Source organism: Mustela nivalis, assembly GCF_964662115.1.
Source record: "Mustela nivalis genome assembly, chromosome: 16".
Lineage (NCBI taxonomy): Eukaryota > Metazoa > Chordata > Mammalia > Carnivora > Mustelidae > Mustela > Mustela nivalis.
Genome location: NC_139035.1, coordinates 12,551,721 through 12,568,043, shown reverse-complemented (window position 1 = coordinate 12,568,043; position 16,323 = coordinate 12,551,721). Strand labels below are relative to the sequence as shown.

The 16,323-nt window shown below is 53.9% G+C and overlaps 1 protein-coding gene and 2 long non-coding RNA genes across 4 annotated transcripts in view; 1 reads left to right on the top strand and 2 right to left on the bottom strand.

Annotated features, from left to right (window-relative positions):
• Positions 1-16,323, top strand: part of PACC1 (proton activated chloride channel 1) — a 442,395-nt gene that overhangs the window by 360,004 nt on the left and 66,068 nt on the right. Inside the window, exons 5-6 of one of the 2 annotated variants that reach the window (XM_082702480.1) lie at positions 7,776-8,010; positions 15,003-15,121. The gene's annotated coding sequence lies outside the window, so the exon portion shown is untranslated. The remainder of the gene's footprint in view (positions 1-7,775; positions 8,011-15,002; positions 15,122-16,323) is intronic. The other variant, XM_082702481.1, reaches the window with a different exon arrangement.
• On the bottom strand, positions 4,744-6,159 carry LOC309849645. The gene is made up of 2 exons (XR_014303803.1): positions 5,892-6,159; positions 4,744-5,551 (listed from the first exon to the last, which is right to left on the bottom strand). It is a non-coding gene; the product is annotated as an uncharacterized lncRNA (long non-coding RNA).
• Positions 6,995-8,048, bottom strand: LOC309849654. The gene is made up of 2 exons (XR_014303814.1): positions 7,714-8,048; positions 6,995-7,248 (listed from the first exon to the last, which is right to left on the bottom strand). It is a non-coding gene; the product is annotated as an uncharacterized lncRNA (long non-coding RNA).

The following is a 16,323-nucleotide window of genomic DNA, read 5'->3' as shown; positions in this document are numbered from 1 at the left end:
AGCAGGAGTCACAGACTGGGGCCCCCGCGGGGGAACCGCCCGGTGCCTAACGTGCACAGGGGAGGCGGCATGAGATGCGCCGTATTCCTCACCTCCAGGGTCCGTGGAGGAGGTTTTCAGAGCCCTGGAGGCATGTGTCTGGCACCAAGGTTGCTGCTGGCAAGAAGCCAGACGTTTCCGCATGGCCCCAGGTCAGGGTCAGCGCCCGTGAGGAAGGCGCAGGGTGGCCGTGCCAAGGCCAGGGAGGAGACACTTGTGCTGCGGTCGTCAGCAGCACATTCCAGGGTGTGGAAACGTGTGTGAGAAACCACCTTTGCCCCCATGCCGGACTGTGGGCTCGCACTGCCGTCCTCTCTGTCCGGGGGCAGGGAGCTAAGGTCAGGGAGGAAGGCACGGAGAGGGACAATGTGGGAGAGAGGAACAAAGGGGCCTGTGGTCGATGACACCCACGCCAGGCAGTTGCCCCAGCTGGTCAGGGACAAAGGGCAGAGCGCTATTTCTAGCTCCCCGTGGGAGCAGGGGAAGGCGGCCTTCTTTCCACAGGCCTGCGGTTGGCTCACGCGTCGCTGGGCTACGTGGGCTTGTGCTGGGCTTACGCGGCAGTGTCTCTGGGTCTTGTTTCCACAGCCCACACGGCGGCTGAGCCCAGGCTGGCCCAGTCATATGCGGGAGAGCTCACGCCTTCCCCGCCAAGTGTGACCGAGCTCCAGGGCTGAGTTTCCCGAGCCTCAGGCCTTGTCCACTGTAAGCCCCTCGGGCACCCACAATCCAGAACTGGGGGCCGAAAGACTGCCACACTCACTGGAAGCCAGGCCCAGTTCCCAGAAAAGAGACTCGTCTGGAAAGGAAATAATTTTTCCTAATGATTAAAAGAAAAGACAACAAGCAGTATTCATAGTAACAGAACTCTCGTTCTGCCCTTGCTGTTTCCTTGGGCGATAGAGAGCAGCTCTGCCCCCCACAGGCGTGGGTTCCTTCTGGTTTACTCACCTACACTCTGGGCCGAGGTGTTTGCTTAGGAGTTAATAAGGTGAAGAGCGGTTTTGTCCTTTGGATGTTTCTTTTCCTTCGGAATCCCTTCATTTCTCTTGGCCACGTTCTTGTTGCCAGTAAGAGCTGGGACAGAGTCTCAAGGACACGGCTGAAGGTGGCTCCTGGACCACGTCCTCTCCAGCCCAAGGATGGACTCCGCTGTTCCATCCTAAAGATGTCCCTACGAAGTATCTTGCTGGGGTCATTTTTTTTTTTAAGATTTTTATTTATTTATTTGATAGAGATCACAAGTAGGCAGAGAGGCAGGCAGAAAGAGAGAGGAAGGGAAGCAGGCCTCCCTGCTGAGCAGAAAACCCGATGCCGGGCTCCATCCCAAGACCCTGGGATCACGACCTGAGCCGAAGGCAGAGGGTTAAAGCCACTGAGTCACTCCGGCGCCCCGGGGTCAGGTTTTTTTAAGGCAACCAAACACAAAATGGCTGCTTTACTATTGCATCAGTCTTAACTGAGTCATTATTAAACTAGAAGGTAGAGGAAAATGAAAGTCCAAGAGGGGCAGTGTCTCCCCACACGCCAATGCTCATCAACTTACGCTCCTGCTCCCGTGGAGGCCGCAGTGCCGGCGGCAACTCCTGGTTAACATCTCATTACTGCTCTGCTTTCCTCTTGACTGCTCTGCCAAGACCTGCATGGTGTCAACTCCCTCTCTGCACCTTGCACTTCCAGCAACATGAGGTCGTGTGGCTGGCCTGCTGTCTCCCTTGGTGACTCGGCTGACTTCCTGGAAGGCAGTGGCCCTGTCTTGTTTTAGCCCCGTCGTCTGCAACGGTACCTGCGCTGTCAGAGGCACCTGGACGCAGGGCGAAAAAATGTCTGGAACATTCGCTGCAACTAACTTTTCCTTTTTTCAAGATTTTATTTATTTATTATTTATTATTAGAGAGAGATTGAGAGAATGAGTGGGAGGAGGGGCTGTGGGAGAAGCAGATTCCCTGAGCAGGGAGCTCGACGCGGGACTCGATCCCAGGATCCCGGGATCCTGACCTGAGTGGAAGGCAGACGCTTAAACGACTGAGCCACCCAGGCGCCCAAACCTAACTTTTTCAATGTAAAAAACACACACACACACAAAGATCTAGCCATGACTTTCAAAACTCTCGTGCCTTTGGCAGCAAAAATCTTGATTCCAAAAAAATTTAACCTAAGCCCCAAGGTAAATAAAAGAAAAGCAGCACACCTACGTAAGGTTGCCAGGTTAGTAAGTAAAAATACGGTTAAGTCTGAATTTCAGAAAAGTGATTTTTAAGGTATAAGTAGATCGCCAAACTGCATGGGACATACTAAAATTTTTTTGTTTGTCTGATACCGAGATTTAACTGAGTGTCTTATATTTTGACTGGTGACTCTCTGCCTGGGCCTGCGCCCACAGGGAACCCGGGGCTTTTTGGGGCTGTGCAGTCCTGTTTAGGAACCTTTGTTTTAGGAAAAGCCATGACACCATATTGTTTTCCTTCTCCCATCTCTGGTGCTGCTCCCCAAAGCAGGTCTGAGGCCTCCTCCCCCAGGAACCGTGTCTGGATCCTGGGTGTCCATGCGGGTCGCAGGCAGTGAGGACAGGCTGTTGCCAAAAATGGGTCAAAATAACTCGATTAGCAGCCTCATTTATGACAAAGAGCTATGCCTGTTCTCCCCCTGATTTTAAGTCCAACACGGGTTACTTCACACCTTGTTTTCACTGAAACCTTGACTCTTGCTGACAGACTGTTGTGCGAAGGCGTGTGACAGAGCCACACTGTTGTGCTTCCTCCTTCCTCCTTCCTGCTTCCCAGCTCCATCCTTCTGGGGCCCACACTGGAGCACCCTCTTCCAAGCCAGTCAGCTGGCATGGTTCTGCTGGTGGTTTCTGTGGAACCAATGAGGAGACGGTAAGCACATGCATACCTCTCTCTCTTTATGTCCCCTGAGAAAAGCAGTGAAGGGGCTCCTTAGAGAATCAAGTCAACCCCTAAATGCCTTCCAGATTAATTCACTTTGTTTTTTCTTTTAAATCTTGGTTTTTAAGATTTTATTTGTTTGTCAGAGACAGCATGAGCAGGGGGAAAGGCAGAGGCGGTGGAGGGAGAAGCAGACTCCCCACTGATCAGGGAGCCTGATGTGGGGCTCTATCCCAGGATCCTGGGATCATGACCTGAGCCAAAGGCAGATGCTTAATGACTGAGCCCCCAGGCACCCCCAGATGAGTTCATTTTGGTGAGGGAGCAGGTGATTCTCAGTAGACAACGTTTGTTGATTTTTGCCTGCCCACATTAGAGTTCCCTTCCGAGTCAGGGTATCCACTGCTGTATGATCTCAGGGAGGGACAGACAGTTCTCTAGGCCTGTGTGTGACCCAGTCTCGGCTTATGGAATGCTCATGGTCTGGGCTTTGATCCTCAAGGGACAGACAGACAGCTAGAGGCGATGTGTAGCCGTGGCGGTGGGGTCAAGAGTCAGCCATCCACAGCACTGGTTGCGGCACCTTCATAGGCGTCCTGACCAGCCCGAGTGTCTGTGACTGTGTTCTCTGCTGCCGGACCTCCCCTGGCAGTGCCCTGCCCACTGCCCTGAACCTGGTTTGCCAGGCCTCTAGTCAGTTCTCTGAATCATCCAGTGTTCTTTCCCTTCAGCTCATTAAGCAGGCTGAGCTCCTGCTGTTTGCACAAGAGCACTCTCAGGTAGGGCATCGGGCCTCGCCCTCACTGCTCCCTTCCTTGGTGCCCTGGCGAGTGTGGACACCCAGTCAGAGATACGCCGATTCCGTGCAGGCCCTGGCCCAGACCCCCTCGATCTGAAACACCATGGGCCCTGGATGGAGGCATTTTCCAAGTCCCACTGACACCCTTGTGATTTTGGTGATGAGCTGGGCTTGGGACCTCCCCCCAATTTCTTCCTCTGGAGCTCCCTGGTCCCATGCTTCCCCAAACCGTAGCGCTTTCTAAAACATCGAGGTACGAGGCCTTCCAGGGACCTCGTGCTGGACCTCAGTCCCCACCAGGTGGGAGTCGGTGGCCAAAGCAAGACAAGCAGCTATGAGTGTCATTTTGGGATGGAACTGGTGTGACAAGCCAGCTCGTAACTCACCACGTTCCTCCTCCCTGCCTCCATCACAGAGCTCAGACCCACTCCAGAGGGTGGCCACTCTGTCAGCCTGGGGCTTGTGATAAGGACAAGTCATTCGGGAATTCTTAACTAACCCAAGGTGATCATCTGAAATGAGTAAGGAGGAAAGAAACTGTCCTTCCGTCAAGTCAGGGGAGGTTGGGGTTGTTACCGTAGCAGAACCTATCAGATCCTGACTGATACGCAGACCCTGGCCCAGAACCCCTCCGTCTGAAACACCATGGGCCCTGGACGCAGGCATTTTCCAAGTCCCACTGACACCTCGTGATTTTGGTGATGAGCTGGGTTGGGGACCTCCCCCCAATTTGTTCCACACAAATTCTGAGGGCTGGCTCCTTGCAGCCTCGAAATGGAGACACTGTGGTTTGAATGGTGGGATGGAGAGCATGGCCTGGAGACCCAAGCTCACGTTCCCTCATAGTGATGCATATTATAAAGCCGAATGGTAATTTGAAAGATTGTCTACTATCTCAAAATAAGACAAAATTGTTAAATTCAAGTTTGTATCGATGCTTTAACCACAAACACACACACACACACGCGCGCACACACACACACAGAATAAGAGAGAGCAAAACATAAAATCATGGAATGGACTCGGGAATTATTTTTCTTTCATTTTTCATTGTTACTGAAGTGGCAGTATTTTAATTAACAAAGTTAATTAACGAAGGAAACCGCAAATGAGATGTGTAGAGTTAATACGGAAAAAATCAGGCGCTGCTGAAAGTTCTTGAGGAAGGGTGGGGTGAGGCGCAGGAAAGGAAAGGCGGTGAAAAATACCAGGCACGGAAGGAAGCTGGGGCAGCCCTGGGCATGAAGGAGAGAAGGCGGAGCGGCAGAGGCCGGGGGCCGCACAGGGGCTGTGTGACGTCCCAGGAGGTAGGGCAAACCCCAAGCACTGAGGTGTGTGAGGACAGAAGGCGAGCAGGGGCCGCCTCGGGAGACCCCAGCGCTCAGCGGCCACCCTCGGGCCGCGGCCGGGCCCCACGCTCGTCTGCACCGCACTGCCCTCTAGTGGCAAGAGCCGGGAAGCCCGTCAAGCCCTTGGGGGTGCTCCCAGGACCGATCCAGGGGAGACAATTGTGGGAGGCAGGAGAAGGAGCCCCTGGGACCCCAGAGCTGGGGAAGACCTCCCAGAGCACGCGGTGCTTCCACCGAGCATGGCAGTTCTCCAAAGCGGGGCCAGCCCGCGGGCAGGACCGTGACCGCCCGGGCACCGAGCACTGTGTGGACAAAAGCCCGAAGGCGTGAGGCTGTATTGCGCAATCAGGGGAGTCCCGGCGTTCGGTGGAACCCGCGGCGGCTGGGAAAGGCGAGGCTAAGAGGCTACCCGGTGGAGGGACTTGGAAATGCATCCTAGGCTGCGGGACACCGGCCAAAGGTTAAACAGGGGTGTCCTGTAGGGAGAAAGGAAGGTAACACGATCACAATTGCACTTTAAAAAGATCATTCTAGCAAAAGTGTGGAATATGGAATATGGATCGTGCTGGGAGCGGGAGCCCAGTTAGTGCCGAGAGAGGCCCGGGACCTGACAAAGCCATGCGGGGGGGGGGGGGGGGGGGGGGCTGGAGAGAAGGAAACGTCTTGGTCCTTTCCTTTACTCGTTCATTCCAGACATTGGGCCAGGGATACTGGGTGATGTTGGGGTTACCAAGAGGCACCTGAGCCCCCAGGCACCCACATCATCCCCCGCCCCTCACACCCACAACTTATGCGGAGTAAAAGGAAGCCACTCACCTGCCCCACATTTTGAGACGGAGAATCTTGACAGGAGACCTACAGTATTCAAGGGATCTTTACCTCCGGCTAAGCAAAGATTCTGCAGGACTCCCAGGCTTTTCACATAGCCTGGCCCCACCCCTGCACTGGCTCCCCCCGGGGCTCCAAGCACTGGGGAGCTGGAGAGCTGCCCGAGCAGCGTGGGGGTGTGGTTGGCAGGCAGTGACCTCCGGTTGCACAGGTAGACACAGCAACAGGCAGCCAGCAAGAAGGAGGATTTATGTAATGATGGCTCTCAGAATGAATTTATTGAGTGCCATTGAGGCTGAGGACCCCCCACCCACAACCCCAACGTTGGGAGGAAGTGTTTGGAATCCCACCTTTGACCTCCCCTGAAGCAGCCGCCTCTGTGGCCATGGAGCAGCTTTGGAGTTCACTCATCACCCATTATACACCACTCAGCATGAGCTGTTCTGAGCCTTATGCCAACCTTCCTGGCAGGAGTTGGAGCCTAATTTGTGTGTGCAGATCAGCCTCATTCTTGATAGGTCACAGCCTTAAGGACTGAATAGTATTATGTCCCCATTTTCTAGATGAGGAAATTGAGGCATAGAGCCCAGCCCCGTTCGCAGGATTAAAAGGCTGAGTCTCTGTTCGCAACCACTGGCTATTTCCTTCCCTCTTCGTGCTGATCACACAGCAGTGCCCAAAACTACTTTGGGGAGCAGGTTGCCTTTAACTGCCTTCTATCCCATTCACCACCCTCATTTGGCCCATTTCCTCCCTCCCTGAAGATCATTTTACGGCTAAATGAATCCCAATTAAATATTGACTCTGGAGGGGCACCTCTGCCTTCTTCCCTGGAAACTCCTTTCCGGTCTGCTCCGAGTCCCAGTGTTTGCCACAGTGTCTGTTTCCCAAAGATCAGAGGGTGCAGAGTCCCCACTAGCACTAACTCGAGGGCACAGCCTCCAATCTGGGGACATTGCTACCCCAAGGGGACTCAAGACAACCTCTTAGCTCTGTTCTTTTTACTTGTTATTGGTATAGTCACCTAGTTTTTTGTTTTTTGTTTTTTAATTTTGAGTTGCCACACATTAGAGATCATGAAAACAATTTAGTACATCTCAGATCAAATTTTATTTAAATGAAATTGAATAAAATAAAAAATACCAGGTGCATTTCACGTAGTATGGCTAAAACTTGTTTCAGGGATATGTGTCTTCTATGGGTGCGCCTGTCGGTATGTGCGGGCACTTGGCTATGATCCGAAATATGTTTCTTATCATGAGACCAGTCAGAAAGATTAAAGAGCCACACATCTAAATGTTTCCTCTTCTGCGTTTGCAACACTTATTTGCAGCCGTTTTGCAACCTGTATTTTGCACAAGATGACGAGAAAGTGAGTTTCCATCAGCTCGTCTACACCGCCCGTGATGGAGCGAAGGAGCCACACAGACAATGACCCCCCTCACACTCCAGTGACCTGCTTAACTTAAGCGCCTAAACCCTGAGTCCTGTCAGTGAATTAAATTGTTTGAATTAACATATATTATGAATTAACATACATTAGCCAAATTCATCCGTGCTCCGCACCAGCCAGTTCTGGCATGATTTACTGGGCTTCCTCCTCGCATCCCAGGTACGAATACAGAATGCACGAGTGTGTGGATGGGAGGGGGGTGTGGCCTGGTTTAGCTGCTCCCACTGCCTCCCGCCCTGCCGCCACCATTAGCAAGACCCTGGCGAGCCTCCCAGACCCTGGGATCACAGGGGTCCTCATACTGAAGCCGGATATACCCTGACACGTCTGTAACACATTCCTCTTTCCTCAACAAACCTGATACTCCTGAGCCACCTTCTGGGCACAGGGGATTATATCTTTGTTCTTGTTTTTTCTAGAAGCAGCTCTTACAGAAGTTAGGGAGAGTGGAACGTGAGCTCGGACAGCCTCGCTTCTCATCCCACATCTTCCGCTGATGAAATAAGGCCTTTGGGCAAGTTGTTGAACCGACTCAAGCTGCAGCCGCCTCATCGGTGACATGGAGGATGACAAGGACACCTGCGTGGGCAGGTGACTCTCGGCAGCAAATGAAGGGGTCCGGGTAGGGCACGTTAGCCCCATACCGAGCATACAGTAAGTGCTCGCTTTGTATCACCTGCCACTGTCAAGGTGGTTATGATCATTACAACATGTTATTTATGATTACAACACTCTGGGCAGCCCGTGAGTGGCCAGAGGGCCCCTCCTGGTTAACCCCGACGTCCATTTCTCCATCTCTCCGCTGCCTTCCTCCACCATCAGGCCTCTCGCTTCCCACGGGGCCCCTTGTCCTGCCCACTGTCTCCTCTTCATGGCCACCACCTGCCTCTCAGTTTCCCTTCCTCCATCCGAGGCTGGCTTTGAGGGGCGCTGGATCCTCTGTCCTTGCTGCAGTGGAGCACGGGAGCGTGTGGTACTGGAGGGAGGCGCAGAGGCAGAGGCGCAGAGAGCAGAGGGGCAGGCAGAACGAACTGGAGCGGGAGGGGCCGGACGGAGGCAGACAACCAGGCCCACCTCCGGCGGGGCTCAGGGGAGCCTGGAGGTGCCCCAGGACACACAGCGGGAGCAGGGCCTCAGCTCAGGGGACCTGAGGTCAACACCCAGACATAGGATGTTTTCATAGAAAAAGGTGATGACTGAAGCGTTGCCATCTCTGGAGTCCACACGGGGGCAGCCCACGAGCTCACGCCCACAGATAGGGTACAGGGACCCACTGGCCGCCTGGTCAGCTCGATTCACGCTCCCAGGGGAGCTAAGTCAGGACGGGCTGCTGGTCCCCCAGGGCTTCCTGCCCCCAGACTAGAAGGATCCAAGCAGAACAATGTCCCACCTGGCTCTGCTGGAGGGAAGCCGGGGAGGCCGGGGCACAGGAAACGGGGTCTGGGGAGCTGTGCTAGTTAGAGCCATGTGTCCCCTGAGCCTCCTTTAACCCTTCCGTAAATAGGAAAGGGGACGATCCCCAGCAAGCGAGTTCTTGCGTGTGTAGTGAGACGTGGTGAGACGAATATGCGGGGTAGTTTGGAGCAGCTGAACTCATGTCCTTACGTTGTCACCACTGTCCGAGTCTAAGTTCACAGCCTCATCTCGTGCTGGGGACTCCACTAAAATTCATTTACGACATAAAAATGGTACAAGCTGGGGAAGCCTCAGAGTCCCCGAGGTCAGAGAGTGCTTCTGAGCAGGAGTGGCACCGAGGAGGAGCCCGGCCTGGGCGAGAGTGAGCATCTGTGTGGGAGGCCAGGGAACAGAGCGGTCTCGGGGCAAACCTGGTGACAAAACAGGGCTCTGGATGTTTCTGAACTAGGTGCCTGCCCACCTCAGTGCCTGCATGTGTAGGCGTGGTGCTGGCGTGACTGGGGACCCCAGCCTGAGATGGCCCCGCTCTGGTGTCTGGAGAAGGCCTTTGGTCAGCGTGGGCAGAGTCAGTTCAGTGGTGGAGCAGGGGCTGCTTCAGCCCCATCCTGGGGTTGAATAAGCCGTAGCAGGGGGGCAGGCACCGGGCTAGCACTTCCGGATATTTGAAGACATTGGGGGGTTTGCAGTTTTCACTCACACTCAGGCTTTTCATCCTCTCAACAAATCAGTCTAGTTATTATCCCTTTTTTAACTGAATAGAGAAACGGGACTCAGAGTGATTTGTCTAAGGGCACCCAGCCAACTCATGGCCAGGTTGAGCCTAGACCCCACCCAAATGCTGGGGTGCAGACGGCCAGCCTTTCCGTGGCATTTCAGACACAGGGTCTCAGAACTGGGGAGGGAGCCAGGAGCAGAGCCGGGCTATGTCCAGCAGCTCTAAGGACCAGAAACTGTCAGTTCTGAGCCTGAGGACATATGGACAATGTCTCAACGGATAAAAACAGCATCTGGTCATAGTATACAGGTGATAGGTCCTTTCCTTTTAAGAGTTTTCTGTATTGATCAGAATTTTGGCCTAAGCAAGTTTTACATTTGCGGTCAGACAAAAGAATCACATTATTTTTCTGGGGGTGGGGCGGTTGGAGATCTGTCCACAGCCACACTGGGGACCTGAGCACACCAACAGACGCTCTCATGATCCGGTCTTTTTCTCATGCCACCTGAGCCCCCCAGTACTCTTCTCCCAGTGACGGATTCAGGAGTTCCACCTTGCAGTGTTCTTGGCTCAGATCGCTTTCTTGCAAACACAGCTGCCCTCCCCCGTCCTTCAAGGGTTTTCCAGCCACTCTCTGCACTCAGTTCCTTGGCAGAAGATTAGGGGATCACATGGCTGAGTGAGTGGCATTTTCTGAATCACGGAATGGAAAGAAACACTATACACAGAAGCTGCACACAGGACCTCCAGGTGGAGCGTGGATGACAGCACAGCGTGGGAAGTGATTCATCCCAGCCCGCCTGGCCTGTGTGCTGGCCAGCGGAGGGAGTGTGGCTCAGTGCTCGTCTTCTGTGGGGACTAAGGGGGCTTCTCAGCCAGAGGGCAGCCCCAGGGGCCTCCCAGGCACACCAGGGCCCCAGGGTGTGTTGGTCGCAGGTTTCTGGGAAGGTCACAGACAATAGGATAGAAGGTGAAAATGACAGACTATCCAGGTTAGGGGAATCAGAGAAAGGAACCAGGCAGACAGATGTGAGGAGAATATGATCAGCCTTGTCCGCAAACCAGGAAACAGGCTCCGACTTCTCCATTCCATATCCCAGAAACACAGCCCAGGAGGGTCCGGGAGACAGTGTTCACCATGCCGGAATGGAGTTAATCAATAATCAATAATAATAATCAATAATATGCTCGTGGCGGAGTCCTGGCACAGTCGAAGTCCTTGACATGTGCTATCGCACTTTATCCTTCCAGTAGCCCTCTGAGAACAGCAGTGAACCCATTTTGCAGATAAGGAAATTCTGCACAAAAACATGAAACAGCTTGCCCGAGGTCATGCCACTGCTAAGGAGAAGTCTCACCTCCGGTATCCTGTCCGGAGTCTGTGTGCAGAGCTCCTGTTGTTGGCCCGACAGTGCCCTTCCCATACACGATCGAATTTTATCTGCACAGCAACAATACAAGGAAGGTTCTGTTCCCATTTTTTTAAAATGGGAAAACTGAGGCTCAGAGAAGTTAAGTGTGTTGCCCAAAGTCACACAGCTGGTAAGTGATGAAGTGGGGCTCACCCATGTCTGCCTGATTCCAAAGCCCAGGATCTGTTTCATGACACCTGTGTTCTCCTTATCTTTTGGGACAGTGTCACTCTTTTCTGAGTCCTCGGCCTGTCCACCCATGGTTCGTATTGGCTAAGTCTTGACTCAGTAGTGGGAACCTCTTGGTTGTTCCACACAAGGGCCTCCCTTATTGGAGAGGGAGGAGAGCGGTGATGTCCCAGAGCTAAGGGGACAGTGTCCCCAGGTGGACTTGGAGGGTTTTGTGCAGGTGGGGACCGATGAGGGAAGAAAGGCAGAGCTCGCCGGCCAGCAGGTCCAGTATCAGCCAGCAGGTCCCTGGCTCTGTATCCAAATCCCGATTTATTTATTTGTTTGTTTGTTTGTTTTTAAAGATTTTATTTATTATTTGAGAGAGAGAGCGAGAGCGAGCACAAGCAGGGAGATCCAGAGAGGGAGAGCAGACTCCTTGCTGAACAGGGAGCCCGAACCCGGGATCATGACCTGAGCTGAAGGCAGATGCTTAACCCACTGAGACACCCAGGTGTCCCTCAAAATCCCCCTTTAGAAGACATGGGCTAAGAATGATAGAGATCTGGGTGGGGGGGTGGGGGTGACTCCAAGGGGCAGCCAGGGCTGAGAAGTGTTCATCACATCTACTGCTACTATTTACCTCGTGGAGTTCCTCTCTGTGGGGTCAGCCAGGGCCTAGCAGGTGCATGTGGGATGTCAATCTCCCAGGCCACAAGCCGTGGAGATATATCATATATAGATGCTCTTGCTTTTGTTGTTCCTCACAGCTGGTATCTTTAAGCAAGGTGTTTCCTCTCTGGTTTGCCACAGGCCCCACTAGTCCCCACTGCCTGATACCCTCATACTCACTTCGACACATTTTTGACAAATTACGGTGTCACTGGAACTCCTGGTAACACTGGAGTTTGAGGCCCTGAAGATGTAAAGTAATTTAGTGTCAGCATTTCACCCGGGGGGAAAAAAAAATCCTGCCTCCTAGACCAAAATGAGGACCCTGAGTCCCCATCAAGTAACAGTCACCAGACACATCTGTAAAGCTAACTCTGAAGCAAACAACACCTTAGAAAATAATTTAGAAAAACCCACGTCAAAGGGAACTGGCTTCAGATTACGATTTGCTTCGGGTCATCTCTGTCACTGATGCCACACTCGCAGAAACCAAGCCCTGAGCTCATTGTCTCGCAGGTCTGGGGTCAGAGCTGGGGCTGTCACAAGGAAATACACATCAGCTGACACACCCACAGGTTGAAGGGCACATCATTTCACATCCTTGGTCTTCCCAAGTTAGGGATCGTTGGGCCCAGCGTAAGAGTGGCCAGAGGCCATGAGTGGGAAGGAGTTTCCTTTTCGTTGTATATTTCTTGCTCATATTGTTCTTTCCCACAAGCATGAGCAACTTCTGTAACACAAAAATGTTCCCAAGGTGCCTGTGGGCAGGGCAGGCCTGGGTGCGTGTGCATCCTGGGACTCACTGTCCTCCTGACCCCTGGTTCTTTGTCACCTTGGGGATGAGGCAGGCCGCAGCTTGCCCTGCTTCCCCTGGCCTGAAGGCAGGCAGGTTTGTTCATTTGGAAAAGGAAATTTGTGTCTTGGGGCTGATGCCAAAAGCCTCATGTTGCGCCTAACAGAAAAGCTCTGTTGTTCCTAAGGGCCCTGAAGCCATCTCGGGGTGCCTAGGGACACCCACTCCATTTTTTAACAAAACCTCCAAAAGCCCACATGGTACCAAGGATGGTGGGTGTGGGCATGACCTCCCGAATGACCCCCTGCCCATCACTGAGCCGGTGACCCTCTGATTTTCGTAAAGCTCAACTCAGAAGCTCCAGTCCAGGAACTGCTCCAAATGCCCCAGGACAGCCCCGGCCCTGACTGCCACCGGGGGTCAGTGTCCAGAGCCGTAGCAGTACCTTGCACGGGAACAGCAAAACTTGACCGTTTTCGAAGCACACGGAGCTCCTCGGTATAACCTGCAGGTGCGGGCGGAGGGTGCCACCTCCATCCCATGGATAAAGAAATTGAGTCATCTGCTTTGGGTCCCTGGGGCCCCATGATGGTGAGTGGTAGCCAGAACCGAAACCCATGTCTTTGGACTCCTCGGCAAGGTCTCTCTTCCTTCATCTGGGATCCCAGCATCCCATACCCCAGTCCAAGGGCAGCAGAAGCACCCAGGCCCCATCTCTCTCCGCCGGCCTGATCTGATTCTCATCAGCACTTCCTACGCACGTGGCCCTGAGCTAGCCCTGGACCTGCCTTCTCTAGCTCACAGCAGCAGAGGGCTGGGGCTGCCGTCTGAGGTCACAGGGCCGCAGCCCCTGACTGGCGATGAGAGGCTCATTTGAGCAGAGGAGAGCTGTGGGTTTTCCATAAGCTGATGGTTTGCTCATCTTTGAGGCTACAGAAACCCCTTTTCTAAATGCAAGCAGACACGGCAGCCTGATAAAAACACAGGTTACTTGACTGACCGGAGGGTCAGGCTGGGCCCTGCCTCCTCCACTGGGCCACACAGCCCCTCACTCCCCAGGCCCTGGGGCCACCTGCAAAAACTCCCAGGTTCTCCTCATTACACCCATTTTAAAAGCCATCCCGGAGTGCTCTTGGTTGGGCTCTCCCTGCCTTGGAGGTGCCTTTCGTGTCCTCGCTCAGCAACCCCTCTGTGCCAGCCAGAATCCTGGAAAGCCCGCTTGGGGTGGCCTCCCTGTGCACGCCAGGCTGAGGTGGGAGGGTGACAGAGAGGAAGGGGCGAGGGACAGCTCTGAGTCTTCTCCCCTGGAAATCCTGCTCTGGGCCCCAGGGTCCCTTCCCCTGGGACCTCAGGACAGTTGGTCAGAACCGTAGACCAAGTATCCAGAGGGAAGAAGAGAAGGGATTCCTGCTCTTTGGGGAGAGACAGAGTGAGAAAGGAAGAGCCCGGAAGCTGCCCCTGCTCCCAGGAAGGCAGGTCACAGTCCTCAGCCGGGGCCAGACAGGGTCTAGAGGCATGCCGGATACTTGGCAGGCTGTGCGCGGCACCTGGTGTGGGGGCGCAACCCCCCAGGACTTCCCAGAGGTGGTGGTGTCGGTCGAGGTGAGGGAGGCGTGCAGTGGGACCTGGGCAGCCAGCCAGAGGGGGCCCAAAGCAAAGGCATCAGTTTAGGGGAGGAACCAGCTTGTCCTCAGCCCCTGGTGTATAGCAAATGTTAAAAAATGATGTTTGAATGAGAAGGAGGAAGGAGGAGAGGGCAGGAACGGACCCATTTAGTTAATTCTCAGCATTGAGGGAGGAAAAGAAATAAGGCAGTCATCAATTAGGGTTTTTTTTGTCTTTTTTTTTTTAACTGAATAAATTGTTTAAATCCTGTAAACATGAAACCACTTTCCCTCTGCCTCTCCCCCTGCTTGTGTGCGCGCGCCCTCTCTCTCTCTCTCTCTGTCACTTTCTCTCATTAATTAATCTTAAAGGAAAAAAAGAAGATTTCTGGCGATAGGGGTTCAAGGAGCTTGCTGTCCTGTGTCACGGTTCCCCACAGGTTCTCGACCCCAGTCATCCTCTGCAATAACCGGGGCAGGGGCCCCCCAGAAGGGCCACCTCCCTTCCTGCGCACAGCGCTGGGAGCCCAGTGAATGAGAGTAGAAGGCGGGCAGGAGGCCAAGTTCCCTGCCTGGGCTGGGCTCAGGGAAGGCGGGCACTGCTGCTAAGGCCAGGCGTGCAAAGCCTGGGAATCTCAGATTCCCCTTCCCCAGCTCAGCTCTAGAGCCTTCTGACCCTCACACCTCATCCCTCCTCAATGCCGGGAAAGCCCTCATCCCCCTTGGAGCAGGCATCGGCCATCCGTCCCTTGAGGCCACTCAACAGCACTCCCTGACCAGGAACCAAGTCCTCCTCAGAGCCCGGGCCTCAGAGCTTCCTGAACAAGATCTAACTGTGAACTCTGTTTAACCTGCTTGGGGAACAGGCTGGGTCAGGCCTCCACCCTTTTCTGTCTGGCGGCAAGCGAGGAGTCGGGTCAAACCAGGGGTGTTCCGAAGCCTGAGAAGGCCGTGGTGTGCCTTGCTGAAGAAATCTGAGTAGAAGGTAAGCCGCGTTCTCGCAGACCGCAAGGTGGTGTGTGTATTGGTGGCCGCGTCTTCAGGGGAGAATCAGCCATAGAGTTGCTCTGCCTGGGCTCCCCCGGACCTAGCGTGTCGGGATTTCCTGGCATCCGTGTTTTGGAAGCCCTGGAGGTGACTCTGCCGCGGGTTCTGGGGGGGGAGTCGCTGCTGTGATACCTCAAGACACCATGTTAGACCCACTGGGTTTGGACCGTCGGGGAGGCCATCTTGAAACGGCCTCTGTCCAGCTGGGGGGTGATGTGTAGCACGACATGGGGAGGGGAACATGGGACTGACCAGGTATTAGGGCTCTGAAGCCCTGTGTGACCTCAGGCAAATCCTCTGATGTCCAGGGACTCAGGTTCCCCACCCATAACATGAAGATAATAACACTGACACATAGAAGGATTTGCTATGAGATTCAGACATGTCTTGTGAGTTAGGACACCAGGAGTCCACAGGTGTCTTTAAAGAAAGCATTTATCCCGAGAGAAAGGGCAGATGGTCTTAGCCAAGAGTGACGAGCAGATTCTTGGGGAGGGAAAGGAGGAAGGAAAACTCGGGGAACCACTTGCTGGTAGTCACTCAGGTCAGCTTCTAGCCTGGCCCCTAAGGACCTGCACCTGAGGGGACGACAGGGCAGGCTGATTGCCTGAGAACCTTGGTGAGACCCAGGGAGTCCAAGGCCACCAGCGTCAGACCTGACATATGGCCCCGGGCAGAGGCAGGACATCTCCCCTCAAGGTAGGGCGCCTGGGTGGCTCAGTGGGTTAAAGCTTCTGCCTTCGGCTCGGGTCATGATCCCAGAGTCCTGGGATCGAGCCCCGAATCAGGCTTTCTGTTCAGCGGGGAGCCTGCTTCCTCCTCTCTCTCTGCCTGCATCTCTGCCTACTTGTGATCTCTGTCTGTAAAATAAATAAATAAAATCTTTAAAAAAAAATCTTAAAAAAAATAAAAATCTTAAAAAAATCTTAAATAAATAAAAAAGGAAGGGTCCCGGGCACCATGGCTGCCTGGCTCAGCCTGTGGGAGCCGGTACCCACATGGGCAGTGCCCCATCTACTGCAAAGCTCCTCCCACCCCCTGAGGTAGCACCTTCCTGAGCTTTGGGGACACTGAGGGCAGTTGTTGCAAATGTCACCTCAGAAAGTTGGAGCTGGAAGGGAAGGACCAGCTCCGGAGCTC